The sequence below is a fragment of the Strix uralensis genome, chromosome 18 (genome assembly GCF_047716275.1).
Source record: "Strix uralensis isolate ZFMK-TIS-50842 chromosome 18, bStrUra1, whole genome shotgun sequence".
NCBI lineage: Eukaryota > Metazoa > Chordata > Aves > Strigiformes > Strigidae > Strix > Strix uralensis.
The window spans coordinates 3,800,208-3,814,162 of record NC_133989.1 but is presented as its reverse complement, the minus strand read 5'-3'; the positions used below and the strand labels follow the sequence as shown (position 1 = coordinate 3,814,162).

At 45.5% G+C, this 13,955-nt stretch overlaps 1 long non-coding RNA gene across 1 annotated transcript; it reads right to left on the bottom strand.

The window, feature by feature from the left end:
- Nucleotides 1-10,597: 10,597 nt before the first annotated feature.
- Nucleotides 10,598-13,700, bottom strand: LOC141951859 (uncharacterized). The gene is made up of 3 exons (XR_012631468.1): nt 13,430-13,700; nt 12,956-13,162; nt 10,598-11,235 (listed from the first exon to the last, which is right to left on the bottom strand). It is a non-coding gene; the product is annotated as an uncharacterized LOC141951859 (long non-coding RNA).
- Nucleotides 13,701-13,955: the final 255 nt, after the last annotated feature.

The following is a 13,955-nucleotide window of genomic DNA, read 5'->3' as shown; positions in this document are numbered from 1 at the left end:
AAAAACCACCTTATTAGTTTAATACACACTATTTCCCCCAAAACACAGCTCCTGACTAAAGTTAGCCAAACAAAACAGTCCACTTACTATACACAGGACACTTCAAAGAGAAAATTAAAGGCACAAAACCGATATGAGAGGATGAGGAATCCCAGAGGGTCCTTATCAGGATCCTTTTCAGTGGATGTTCTCATGTTTTAGTGGAAAAAAAAAAAAAGCAACAACAACAAAAAGATCTGGGAGTGCGAGCCTCTGTGGCTGATAGAGGATTTTCCTCTGGCTAGACAGAGAGTCTTTAAAAAAGCTGCGGCAGAGTGTGGGATCATTAAACACCTTCAGATTCCTTCCCCGCTGCCAATCACGGCATCAGCAACCGCCCTCTCCATGGCGTCTGCTGATCCCACTTTGAAAACCTCCCCATTTATCACCGCTGGGAGAGATCCTGCTGAGACCGCTGGAGCCTGCTGCTTGTCAACAGGGCACCTTATCTTCTCCAAACATTTACTTAACCCTTTGTCTGGCAGGCCAGGAACAATGGGAGCCCGGCCGTGGCCCCACGCTGGGGATCCCAATTCCAGCCCTGCCTCGGGCAGGCGCTGCCGGTCCCTGCCTGGTCACGGGCACTGGCAGTGGGCTGAGCAAAAGGAGGATGCTGGAGACCACCATAGTACCAGCCTCCACCGCCATAGAAGAGGTCACTTGCAACACAGTACAGCAGAGAACTATTTTTAAAAATGTTTTCTACCAGGGACAGATGTACAAGGAGCTTTTCCAGCTCTAAAATACGTCATCAGTAATTCAGATAATCCCCCAAAATCAGCTACATCAGCCCAGAATTGGTGGAACTCTACTTGAAGGAATGACATCACCTTCAGAAGATGTAGCTCTTGCTGTGTACTGCTCTGAAGATAATTTAAATTTACTCTATACTCATTGCCATTGTAAATAGAAGATTCCAGATGTGTCTTCATTGAACAACTTCTTTCAGAACAGGTTTTCTTATAAAAGCTGGCTTTTTTGGAGAACTTTCCTATGATGTAGCAAGTGAACCAGAGTCACAGATATCCAGTGGAGACAGGTCAGACACTTGCAACAGAAAAATAAGATCTCAACTCTCAACCTTCAGTGGAGAAAGAAACCCATGGGCCAGATCCTGGTCCCAGCAGCACAAAGCCTCTGATGTGCACCCGCTCCTGCTCTGCCAGCACTTAAAGAGACAAACAGCAGCGATGAGGTACCTGCTGCAAGGAAGGATGCCCATGGGGCCACACATGAGAAATGTTGGCATTTTCGGCGTGAAGAACCTCAAAGCTACACATCCTCACTTTGTAACAAGCCTTTAGCAGCCCCCCAGCAGCTGATGGCAGGTACAGAGGCACTGGCCCAGCAACACAGAAGGATAAAAACCCGTAAGGAACCAGACGACATAGGGATGAGCTCTCACAGCTCAGTTCTCCCAGTTGTGAACAACCTGCAGCAGCCTGGCTCAGCAGCTGCACTGAGGACAGTAACAAATGGCTGTGTATTTGAAGCTGAGTTTTAAGTCTTTGTATTGTCGCTGTAATGCTTTGTGCTGTTATCTGTGACAAGAGCCGGGAGTTCACATCTTTATCTAGGAATAGACTCACAGATCATGGCAGTGTTTGATGGTATGACAGCCTTGGGAAATCTGGAATATAGTTAGCAGCAAACAGCCCTTCCAGCTCAGCAGTGGTGGCAGACTGATGCTCCTTTCTTAATCCCAGTCCGGATTACTAGATTCCCTGAAATGTTTTAGTTACCTGTCCTTAACATACTTGCTTAGCAGAGTTAGGAACGAGGTTGTTATACATTTACATGCTTCCTAGTAGTTCAGCAAGTAATGCTATCCAGGTGGTCTCCCTAAGCCATTTGGAGGGAATATAGGAAGGGATAAATAAGAAATTTATGGTTCTGCATCGTATATATGTTGCAGCTGTACTGTCACTTAACTACATGCTTAATTAAGAGCATATTCACAGTCCTGGGGACAGGTTCCTGTGTTCTTAAGTTACTTGCCACCTAATGAAGCTTAGGACCCTTTCTAAGGAGAGAGGTTATTTATTCTTCAGCAATGAGTATTTATATTGAGTGTTAGTGCTGGCAAGTGACTCACACTGTATTTGTGTGATGTTTGGCAGGCTGGTGTGGCCTTGTGGACACCACACTATTGTTGCTGAGATGCAGGCACAGACCTTCAGTAAAGGAAGAGACTTCTTCAAATATAGCTTAGGATGCATCTGTGAAATCTGCATTCTCCCAGCCCACGGGAACAAGAGTGATGTTACCAGCCTCTCCAGAGCAGAATTGTGCTTAGATATTTACAGGCCATCCCTTCCAGGACAGGAGACCATGACCAGCCAGTAAGAAATCAGCAACGCGGGCAGAGTGTGCAGAGGTCTTCAGGACTTGTGAGTGCACAAACAGAAAGCGTTGGTCGCCTTCTCAAAGGCACTCTTCAAACCTTGCTTACAGCACAGCAGAGCCCTGGATGGAGTTAGACTGCGTCCTCAATTTAAGCGAGTGCTTAAATAGTACTTAAACCAGACTAAATTTCACTGAACTCGATGAAAAGACTGCAGTGGGAGTTAGATTGGACAAGATGCAGTGAACTTTTTTTAGTGAGAACTAAGTCCCTCTACATAAAAAGGAGTTGTTTTCAGAGCTATGCAACCACTCAGAGAGTTAACGTGTTGGTCTTAGATCTATAGGAAAGTTTAGTGATGCTTTCATGTTACTTTCCATAATTTTTTTGGACAGTGGAAGTGACAACTTTTACCAGCCGTTAACACATTTTTCTGAAGACCTGCAGTCAAGAGGTAGTGTTCCTTCAGTGCCTCTCCATTTTTTCCATCCCATAGGCTTGCTCTGCAATTTTGGACAAAGAACACGCAAGCTTTCTACTGATAAAACAGAGACAAGATTCTCTTGTCTTTTGTCATAGTTCTGAAAGGATATTGTGATAGAAAGAGAAGCACATAGATGTAGGTCAAAGGAATAGTGTTATATTTTAAGGGATGTCTGAGAAACAAACACCCACCTTCACTCATTTGTTAAAAAAAAAAACAAACCAAAAGAAATCCAGGATGTAAGTGGCTCAGCTTTGGATCTAGAAAGGGTTTTTGATGGGGAAGGAAAGCAGACTTTGGATGTAGTTTGTACAACATTTATCCTAAGAAGAGCTATAAGAATGTGATATATATTTAGCCAACATGTCTTGAACTATAGAAGACACGGCTGTGTAACTCATGACTCCCATTTCCTCATGTTTTTATTGAGAAAGGCTCCCTGAAATTGCCAGACATCTGATGTATTTCACTGCAAGTGAAGATAGCCCTTCTGGCATGGAACACGCAACCTTTTGTTTTTACAGAGCGTTGCTGGACTGACTGGTGAAGTGGCTGTCATACTGCAATGGCGTGCTTTCCCCAAGTTAAGTGACATTCCTGTACCCTTGGCAGCAGAAGACATGTTTCTCCTGCGGTGGAAGCGTTTGGAGGAAAGCCCCGCATGCTTTGGCAACGCCAGCTGGGTACCTGGCAAAGATCACTCAACACCACCTGCCCTCGCTCCGTCCCACGTTGCCTCCACTATGATAATGAAAGCCTGCAAGCATGCTTCTCCTAATCCCAACAAGGAAAAGTGGAATTACATCAATCTTAAGGGAAGAGAAAGCCATCACTTTCCAGATGGACGAGTTACAGTACCTCCTGTCTGATTTAGGGCAAGGGGATAAACCACAGTTCTAGCTCACCAATACAAGCAGGGTTGCACAACCACAACACACAAGTTTCAACATGAACAGGTGGGATTAGACACACTAAAGACAATGGAGCTGCCATTGAACATCACACAATGGTCCCATTAGTGCAAAAAATAATTTAACAACAGCAATTAAAGAGATTTTTTTCTCCATCCCACCAGTGATGGGCAGACATTTAGCACTGGCATTGGGCTGACAGCACTCCCAGGCCTTTGCTGCTGTTCACCAGATACCGTAGCATCTTGCTTAGGTGACACGATTCAGCCACACACCTGAGCTCCAAGTAATAGTGTAAATATAAGGAAGACCCCTTTGGGATCATCATAAGTACTCACAGGATTTTTGGGGCACGCATGTTGAAGCCGTAGGTCTATGCCGAGATCTCCTGCCTTTCCTTGGAGCTGACTCTGCTGGAGCAGCGACTTGCCTGTACGGAGACCCAAATGTTACTGGTTATGTGATGGCTGATGGGTCTCTGATGCTATAGCACGGCATGCCTACACAGGTAAACTTTGACTCCTCTAGGGAAAATATTGTTTAGGAAGAAAGGAATAGTCTGAAAATGCTTCCTCTGTTCCTCTTCCAGGCATTGAGCAGAATAAGTTTTTTTCTCCCACCTGAGCTATTTTTGTTTAACTTAAATAAGGGTAACTATCAAGAGGAAAAAGCCATAGTATTGTTTTTTTTCTGCAGCTTGCATAAGTTAAATCTCATCTTTAGGCTTTCGTTTCAGAATAGATGTATCTGCACCAAGCCCACCAAATCAAAAACTGGATTTTGAACCACCCCTTCAGACCCCTTTTGCCCCAGCCTTGTCCCAAGCAGCATGTTGTTCTCGTGGTACCAACGTCAGGTAACAAGCTGGCTGCTGTGTAAGCGTTGCAAGTCTGACTCCAGCTCATTGGGTCTGAGACATGGATGGAGCTGAATAGAGACATTAAGCCCATGAAACATCAGTTTGGACACCATGGGACTTCGCCAACCAGTAATTAACTGGCTGTTAGAGACCAGAAGACCAGACGCAGTGCTAGCCTCCTCACTGCTAGCCAGCTGTTAACATGACTTTGAGAGGAGAACCGATGAGAGTCCTGTGATTATGTTTTACACACCAAAAAAACCTCCACATTATGAGCTTAATTTAATGTAAGATTATTATGAAGCAAGAAGAAACAAAATGAGATACCCAAGACTATCATCAGGAGCCATGGGAGGGGTTAGAATAGAAGTAATCCCTTGAAAATGCTCAGCTGTTATCACAGCAAAGCTGGGTTTGAGCTAATAAAGCAGCCAGGACTGCCTGCATTACCCCAGTAATCCCATATATAGATAAATAGCTGCAGGTGAAGCTGAATAGGTGGGCTTCTCTGGGCCATGTCCCACCAAATTTGAGCACAGAAACCCTGTAAGTGGCATGTCCTCATCAGCAGTTTGGGAGCAGGAACAGAGAGGTCTCAGATCCAAGCCTCACTGGGGGACAGAGAAGATTTCAGGTCTCTCCACTGATGAGGGAAGCACCTCTGTCAGACGCCAAGGTTACTTCAGACCCTGAAGCTGCATCCCTGAGACAACATGCAGTTTAACACAGATGGAGTCTGCAGGAGCCCCAGACAGGAGCAGGTCCATGCTCTCACTTGTCCTGGGCTCCCTTGGACTTTGAACCTCATTTGCTGCACACCAGAAGAGCAGCAAGTACTTACACAGGGGTAAATGCTACATCATCAAGGGTGGCTGCTGCTTACCTGAGCCTATCTGGAACCAGCAGTACCTTCACCCCCCCTGCCCACCAACACCCAAGCACCCAAATAACTTCCCTTATATAGCCCAGCCCCTCCAGCCAGGGCTGAGGGACATCCCTCTTGTTCTTAAAGAGACGCTGTCTGGGTCTGGCCCATCCTCACTGGAACAGGCTTTGTTAGGGGGAGATGATTGCAAAGGAAAACTTTGGGCAGTGGCTGATAGATGTGCTACAGCTGGGGGTGGATGGGGTAATGCCCACCTCTTATTTGGGCCACATAGCATTGACAGAGCATACTCTACTCCATGTAGGGAAGTGCAGAATTAATATTTTATATATAATTAATAATTTTTCATTCATTGTCACTTCTATGAAGTGGCTCCAATCTGCAGAGAATTTAGCTGGAAGTGTATAAAAAAATATTTCAAGTTCCTACACTTTCATGAATTTAACATTTTTCCAGATACTCTTCCCAGTCCTTACTCATGTTATTCCTCTACCTGTCAAGGTCTTCTTTTAGGCATAATGTTGTTATCTATTACTTTAATCCCAAAATGGTGAGGGAGTGCTACATGGAAAAAAAAATAATGGGAAATAGGCCCGGCAAATGGAGTTAAGGAGAGATAGGAAGGAGCCAGGGTCTGTCAGCTCCCCGGGGCCCCGCAGGATGCCTGCAAATGACAGACAGCATTTCCCGAGTATCAGACGAGGCCAAACACATTTCTTGATAAACTAATTAAGTAAATGTGTTGAAACAATGTGAGTGTGACTGGGTGCTTACTTCTCTGTGTGTACTGGCTGGGGCTGCTCCCCGGGCAGGAGGCAGCCCTGCGGCTGCTGAGCGGGGCACGGTGGGGAGTAAAGGATCCTTCCAGAGAGACAGGACTGAATAAAGTGCAATTTGGGAGTGGGATATGACCAGGGTGCCTGTTGTCACTGCTTGGTGGGGAATCTCCAGCACCTGCTCAAGGGAAGCTCCATGGGTGCCCATCCCTGGGGCCATTGTCCCACTGTGTTGAATAAGGGTCACTTTATGGGGTTTGCCTGATATAAAGTGGGGGTGCTGAGGTGGGCTGTGGCATGCAACATTCCCTGTTAGCTGGAGTATAGAATCATAGAATGGTTTGGGTTGGAAAGGACCTTTAAAGGCCATCTAGTGCAACCCCCCTGCACTGAGCAGAGACATCTTCAACTAGACCAGGTTGCTCAGAGCCCCATCCAACCTGACCTTGAATGTTTCCAGGGATGGGGCATCTACCACCTCTCCGGGCAACCTGTGCCAGTGTTTCATCACTCTCATTATAAAAAATCTCTTCCTTATATCTAGTCTGAGTCAAACCTCTTTTAGTTTAAAAGCATTACCCCTTGTCCTATCACAACCCTACTAAAAAGTCTGTCCCCATCTTTCTTATAAGCCCCTTTTAAGTACTGAAAAGCCACAATAACATCTCCCCAGAGCCTTCTCTTCTCCGGGCTGAACAACGCCAACTCTCTCAGCCTTTCTTTACCGGAGAGGTGTTCCATTCCTCTGATCATCTTTGTGGCCTCCTCTGGACCCACTCCAACAGGTCCATGTCTTTTCTGTGCTGAGGACTCCAGAGCTGGACACAGTACTGCAGGTGGGGTCTCACTAGAATGGAGCGCGAGGATCACCTCGACCTGCTGGCCACACTTCTTTTGTTGCAGCCCAGGATAACGGTTACCTTTCTGGGCTGGGAGTGCACATTGCCAGCCCATGTCCAGCTTTTCATCCACAATGGGGAGCCCATGGGAGCAGCTGCGTGCTGGGGATTCAGCCCGAGGACAATCCTCCCAACCCACGAGGGAGACATGAGGATTTGTGGGTGAGACTGGCAGGTGAATAAGGGCTGCCAGCTTGGACCAGTTGGGTGTTGGCACTGGCAGTACTGGGGGACATGGTGCAGGGAGCTTTGGGCAATAGCTCTGGGTAAAACCAGCTGCACGTATTATCTGGTTACAGTACTGGTGCTGCTGGGATGGCTGGCGAGAATGAAGAGGAAGATGGTGGTGGTACCCTGGAGAGGAAGGAAGCCCAGTGCATGCACAACCTGTGTTATGGGGTGAGCTGGGAGACAGCTGCCCTGGGGTACCCTGAGCTCATGTCTGTGTCCATCAGTTCAATGCCATGCATACTGCTTTCCTCCTCAGCTCACAGACCCACACTGGACCATGACTGTGGAGCACTTGTGCCCTTAGATATTCTATTTCTTCATCCACACAAGAAGCACCACTGAGTTCAGCACAGTGTCCCTGACATTTTCTGCCTTTATATTTTTCCTGCAGCCAAAAATAGCAAGCAGATTCTCAGGAGAGCAGTGCCAGGGCTTTGGAGAGAGCGGCTGCTCTCTGCCCGGGCTGGGGACTCCCTTCCTCCACCCGCTCAGGGACAGACCCCTGGCAGCAGCAAAAAGAAATATTCCCATCCCGCATGCTTGGTTGCAGAATGAAAGATTACATCCTATCCTTCCTTCTCCTCCCTCTCAGTCCTCCGCTGCCTTCCAAACACGACGTCGGGCCACGCGTATCCTGAGCAGTGTTCACTCAGACACGACAACCTGGACTTGACCCCTGAGGTTCTGGCTCCAGTGAGTCTTCCTGGCCGTTTCGGGCAGCAGGAACCTCTGTCAGCGCTGGTGATGGATGGGTTCAGTGGGAGAGAGGCCTACCGACAAAAAGTCTCACAAACACAGCGACAGGCAAAAATAAAATAGACCCCGAGCAGCAGCAGCTTGCTATGAGCAGAGCTCATGGTTTGTAGCCACAAAGATCCATTCCTCCTCGAGGCCACTTGGTTGTCACCATCTTTTCTGCAGCCCATGATGTAGATGGAGAGCTTTTTCTCTTGCCCAGGCATATGTTGGTTTTCGGGCTTTCCCACCCTTCAACTCAACGATCAACAGCTGGAAATAAAGCAAATAACAGCAAACATTTCTCTAATGTGTTAAGAAGCAGAGGTGTGGGCTTTCCAGGTGTGCTATCACAGACACAATAAATGCCTGAGGCCACATCTGTTTGTTCATGACCAAGCTCCTGGGAAAGCAGGTGGTCCATGATGGTATCTCCAACTAAATGTTGTGATCAATCTGGCTTGACCAGCAGATAACTTCATTATATTGTGCAGGGTCAGGACAACTTCTGGGCAGGATCCATCTCCTCAGGACCGTACTACCTGCAAGATGTCACCAAACTAGAGGTGCTCTAGCATCTCTGCCCAGCACCCACCACTCACAGCTGCCAGTACACCCTGAGTTGGGGGTTTGCACTGCCGGAATCCCTAGTAAGAGACATCCTGGGGACCGGTCTCAGAGACATCAGCCTCTTGACTCCTCTGCAGTGTCTGGGCAGCCAGTGCAGTCAGAAGAGGAAATGAGAGCAGAGGAGAGAGGATCTGACTTTGTGTTTCTGCCTCTTTTTCCAGATTAAGCCATTTCCTTGTAAGAGACACACGCCCTGCAGTCCAAATATTAGCTGAGTTTCCATTTCAGGCAATGCCATCATCAGCAAGCTCAATCCCAGCATGCGTTTGTACCCACTCTCCATTTAATGATATTTTAACATTGAAACTATTCATTTTTTGATTAGTATTTCATTTGTGTATCCAGCGCAGAAGGCAAGGTCATCTGAAGCACCATTGTCCTGTGAGCACTGGATTGGGGCAACATCAAACTGGAGGGACAAGTCAGAGCAACCCTTTGCTGCTGCCCCAGCTCCACATGCCAGGACACGAGCAGCACAGTGCTGCTTCTGGGGACAGTTGAATTTATGTCCCTCCTTATTCCACCACCAAAACAGCAACTGGAGCTGCGTTGCACAAACCATTTCCTTCAACCAGGGGGATCAAGGCTGAAGACTAATCCTTCGGGAATACTGACTGATCAAGGAATAGGGGTTGCTGTCAGACAGTGACTGTGTGTGCTCCAAACCCTTGCCCTTATTGCTTGTGCCCTGTATTCACCTGGTGCTTTATGATGGGTTATGCTAACACACATGAAATTTAATTTCCGGTTATTAACCCACAGAAAGGTATTGCTGTTTTCAGAGAAGCTACGTTGCTTCCAACTAGTGTTGCACTTTGGTTTATGGTATGTTGTTTTTCTTGAAAACCTTTGAACCAGGTTGTACACCAGCTGAAGGGCATTCTGGGGCTGTTAATAAAGATTAACTCTTTTGAGCAAATACGCATTCTGATTCATTTGCGAGGATTGCGCTGTTGCAAAGGAAGGGGATCTCAGGAAATGCTAGACACCTCTTTGCTTTCCCTTCAATTTTCTCCATATATATTTTTATGTTTTCCTGTTCCTGGGGTCCCATTTTCCAGCCTTGCCAAAGGATATGTCCTCCCTTCCATTGCCACAGCAGGATGGTCATGACAAATTAAGAGTTGCCTTCAGCGGCTGGACATTGAGCAACTGCCCTGCTTCTGCTAGAGAAAGTCTTCTGGCCAGCTTTGTCCAATCCCTCTGTAAAACTTGCATGGAGAAGAAGAAACTTGTGACACCAAGAGGAAGGAAATAGGATATTGTCACTTAGGAACAGTGATATACAAATTTATTTGATGTCTTGTTCAGTCTTGACTCTCACTGCCCATCTTTCCCCATGCTACCGTGAAATTTTATGGCTGAGTCAGCTTTACTCTTTCTGCTTGTTGGGTATCATTTACCCACCTCCTTACCTTCAGATTATTGATGTACAGTACTAATACTGTACAAGGCGAAAGTGTCCTCAATATATATATTTTCACTCTGGCTTTCAGCTCACTTTTATTATTACATTACACTTCTATCATGCTGCCAAAGGCTGTAGTCTCCCATGCTCATTTATTTTGTCCTTTTATTGGACCTTCCCCAGTCAAAATATTTAAAACCAAGAGAAAAAAAAGAAAATTTACCTTAGGAAATTTAGCTTTCATTCCTGACTTTCAGCCAAACACTTCTCTAGACTTCTTGCAGCTCCCACAGGAGAAACGTGCTTTGCAGTGTGGGTACTTGTACTCTACAAGGCGAGGGGATGGGATTTTATCTAAGAAGGATGACAATTCAAAATATTTCAATTTTCCTTTAATAAAGCTCTTTGCATGATCAACACCTGAATTTTATACTTCTCTTATTTAAATGAGTCATGCAGCCCGTCCTGCTGCTCGGCACATAATAAGAGTGTGTAGCTCTTATTTTCCAGCAAGATCACTTGAGGAGGAGATTGTTGGTGTTTCTGATTAGCTGATGGCAACTTTTCTCTTAGGGCACTATGCCAGTCAAAGAGGCTGTTGAAGGTGATCCCACAGCTAACAACTGTCACTGCTGCAACCTCTCAAAATGATGCTGGTTGTTTATTAGATTTTTACCACCGCGGCTATGACTTGATGCTAAGCAGTAAACAACAGCTGGTGGATCTGAGCCACCCACCAGTATGTTTTTCACCTAAACTCTTAGGATTTCCCCTGGCTCTTTTTTTTTTTTTCCCTCTTCTGTTGTGTCTAGGTGGCATTAGGCATAATTTTGCACTTACTGGGTGCTTCCAACTTTGGTGCTGAGCTCCCGATGTCCATGTTACCTGCACGCAACTCTCCAACCAGGAGTTCCAGGACAGAATATGGCAATCCCACCTTCATCTTCATGCTGCAGGGAGACACAGGCACATCCCATCTTTAAGAACCTACTGTTGAGTTCTTGGAGTGCCAATGTGTACAGAAGTCCATTATCTTTAATTTTGAGCAAAAAAGCGTGAATTAGAATAGGTTTGAGGTTTAGAAAGACAATGTCTACATGTATTTCATCGCAATTCAGGAGCATCTCATCCCTTTGCAGATGCAAACCCAAGGCAATATCTATGTGCCAGACAGTCATGTGTCAACATATTCCTTGGCCATACTAATTCTTTATGGAAGTGGGTGCTTCATTCTCCACCTGTTTGAACAGGTTTGTTTAATCTACTGTCCCGGGTTAGCGCCTCTCCTGAAAGCTGGTCTATAAAGCAACAAGCATAAAATCCTGAGTGGAAAATATATTGCACTTACCTGTTTTCAGTTTGGCCATATATCTGCAAGGACATGCGGTGAGCAAAATGGCTGCAACCTTGGTGGGTCCACGGACATTTATTGTGAAAAGCAGCTGGAGAACAATCAAAGTAATTGCTCTGGGCTGATGTACGTGTTTCTAATGAGTCTCGTTGCAGAGGGACTTATTCAGTGTGTCTGCATTATTTACACAGGACACCACTATCAGTAAAAGGCCTTATTATCTTCTCTGTATTTGTTTCTATATCTTTCAGTTTAGCAACTCTCAAATTCAGTGTGGGTTTTTTTATTTTTATAGCTTGTTTCCTCTTTAGTGATATTATCATGGAGCCAATAAAAGTGCTTTCCTTCTACATCTGGTCAAGGAAAGATTTTGCTGGATACACGAGTCATATTTCTGAAAATGCCTCCGAGTGAATATAAAAAGCTGTTGGAAGCAATTGAGTTTACAGTTGCCTTATGTACTGTCATTAATTAGGAAATAAAGCAAACTGCATTTTATATCACTTGTAATCAAAATGTTACAGTCTTAATGCGAAGTCTTCCAAGTGCAGAGCCTGAAAACAGACTCCATTCTTGTACGGATGAGCAGAGAAGAAAAGGATCGGAGCTTCTTCAAATTTTAAAATTCATGGCCCAGATTTTCAGGGTGACAGCATAAGAAAGGCTGCCATGCAGCGAGGCAGGATGAGGGCAGCTGCCCTGATGGGACAGACAGGCAGGATAGCTGCACTTTGTAGCCACCGGAGCAACCAGGTGGCCACTGTGATTTATTCCACCACTGCAGCATCACAGTAACTCTGGTAACTGGCTGAGCTGCAGCTCATAGTCTGGCTCCCATTCCTGAGTACCACAAAACACCCATCTCCAGCAATCACTTTTCCTTTGCTTTAGATTAAAATTATATTTTTGCCCCCTAATTCTGTTTTCATAGAGTTCAGAGTTTTCCTGATCCCCTCTTCTGCCTCCCAGTTCAAAACATTGAGCAGGATAAAATATAATTATTAAGAGAAATACAAACAAAATACTTTAAAAGAAAAAAAGCATTTCATCAGCAACCCCTTTTTTCACAACCCTTTTTCACAGCATTAGGTGCCTTTGTCAGGTCCATTAGGACCATATCTGCACTTTCCGGAGTTTGAATGCTTTCATATATTTGGCTCCATATGAACAAACTGGTGGAGCAAACATATTAGTAGATCATTTGCCATGTACATGATTCAGATACCCAGACATGTACAAAACCCAGGCAGGGATTAACCAAGTCTGACAGCACTGAAGTGACTCCAGTTCTGTGTATGTATAAGCGATAATGAACCAAAGGCCCTGTTTGCCTTCAAATAACACACAAAATGATTAATTAGACGGAGGGCATGAGTAATAATCACAATATTATATGCTCTACCATAATGGAACGCTGCTCTCCTCTTGCTTTGTTCCTCTAATCTCTGAGAAGCAAATATCCACAGGGTGTTACCAACAGAGCTGGAGGCAGATTGCAGTTGCTCACAGTTTATAAGCAGCACTTCTTTCCCATTGTGGTTTTACACCCCTGGGACATACAGAAAACCTCTTTAGAAAATACACATAGTTGCTAAAGGATTAAAGGGATCTGCAGGAAAAAAAAAGAAAAAAAGAAAGAGCTCTAGTTGCAGATTACAGACTTGAACATGTTCTCGTTAAATTAAATGGCAAAGTTTTCTTTGATTCAGGGTTGGATCTTAAATGTTTTATCATCAAGATATTCTTTGATAAAAATCATATAGTTTGTCCTAGATATACATGAAAAAAAAAAAAAAGAAACAGTTGCTCAACGCCCTATTTCCTGTTTATGCATCTACTTCTTATGTGAGGCAACACTGCTCTTTGGAATATTTACCGAAGCAGCTTCTCTGGTAGCCAGGTTTCCATCCTCGGTGGGGTTGGGTGCAGGTACCGGAGGGACTCCCGAGAGCTGGGCTGAGCCTCTTGCTCTTGGCCAGAGTCAGCAGAGGGAGCAGCAGCCTTGGCTTGCTCACATCTCCTTGTCCCTTGAAGGAGCAGTGTGGGTAGCAGGTTTCCAGCGTAAACTGGAGAGAAAAATGTGAAGTCAGGAGCCACCTTGCACGTTGCTCCATGGCTCAGAGCGCCAGGCAGCCGCTGCTGCGTGATCCTGCTTCCAAACTGCGCCTGCAATCAGAGCCCTGTCCTCCACACCTTCCCCTAGTTGGCTAAATAGCAAACAGGAGAAAGGGGTAAAACCACCCCACTAACACGCAGTGCCTTTATGATACGATCCATACTTGCCCCCCAGCTCCCCTGGGAACCCCACACACTGCACGACAGCTCCAGGGTAAGTGCAGGAAGGTACAGTACCCAAAAAAGGTTATTGGTTTTGAAATTAAACATACATCAAACCAGCTAAA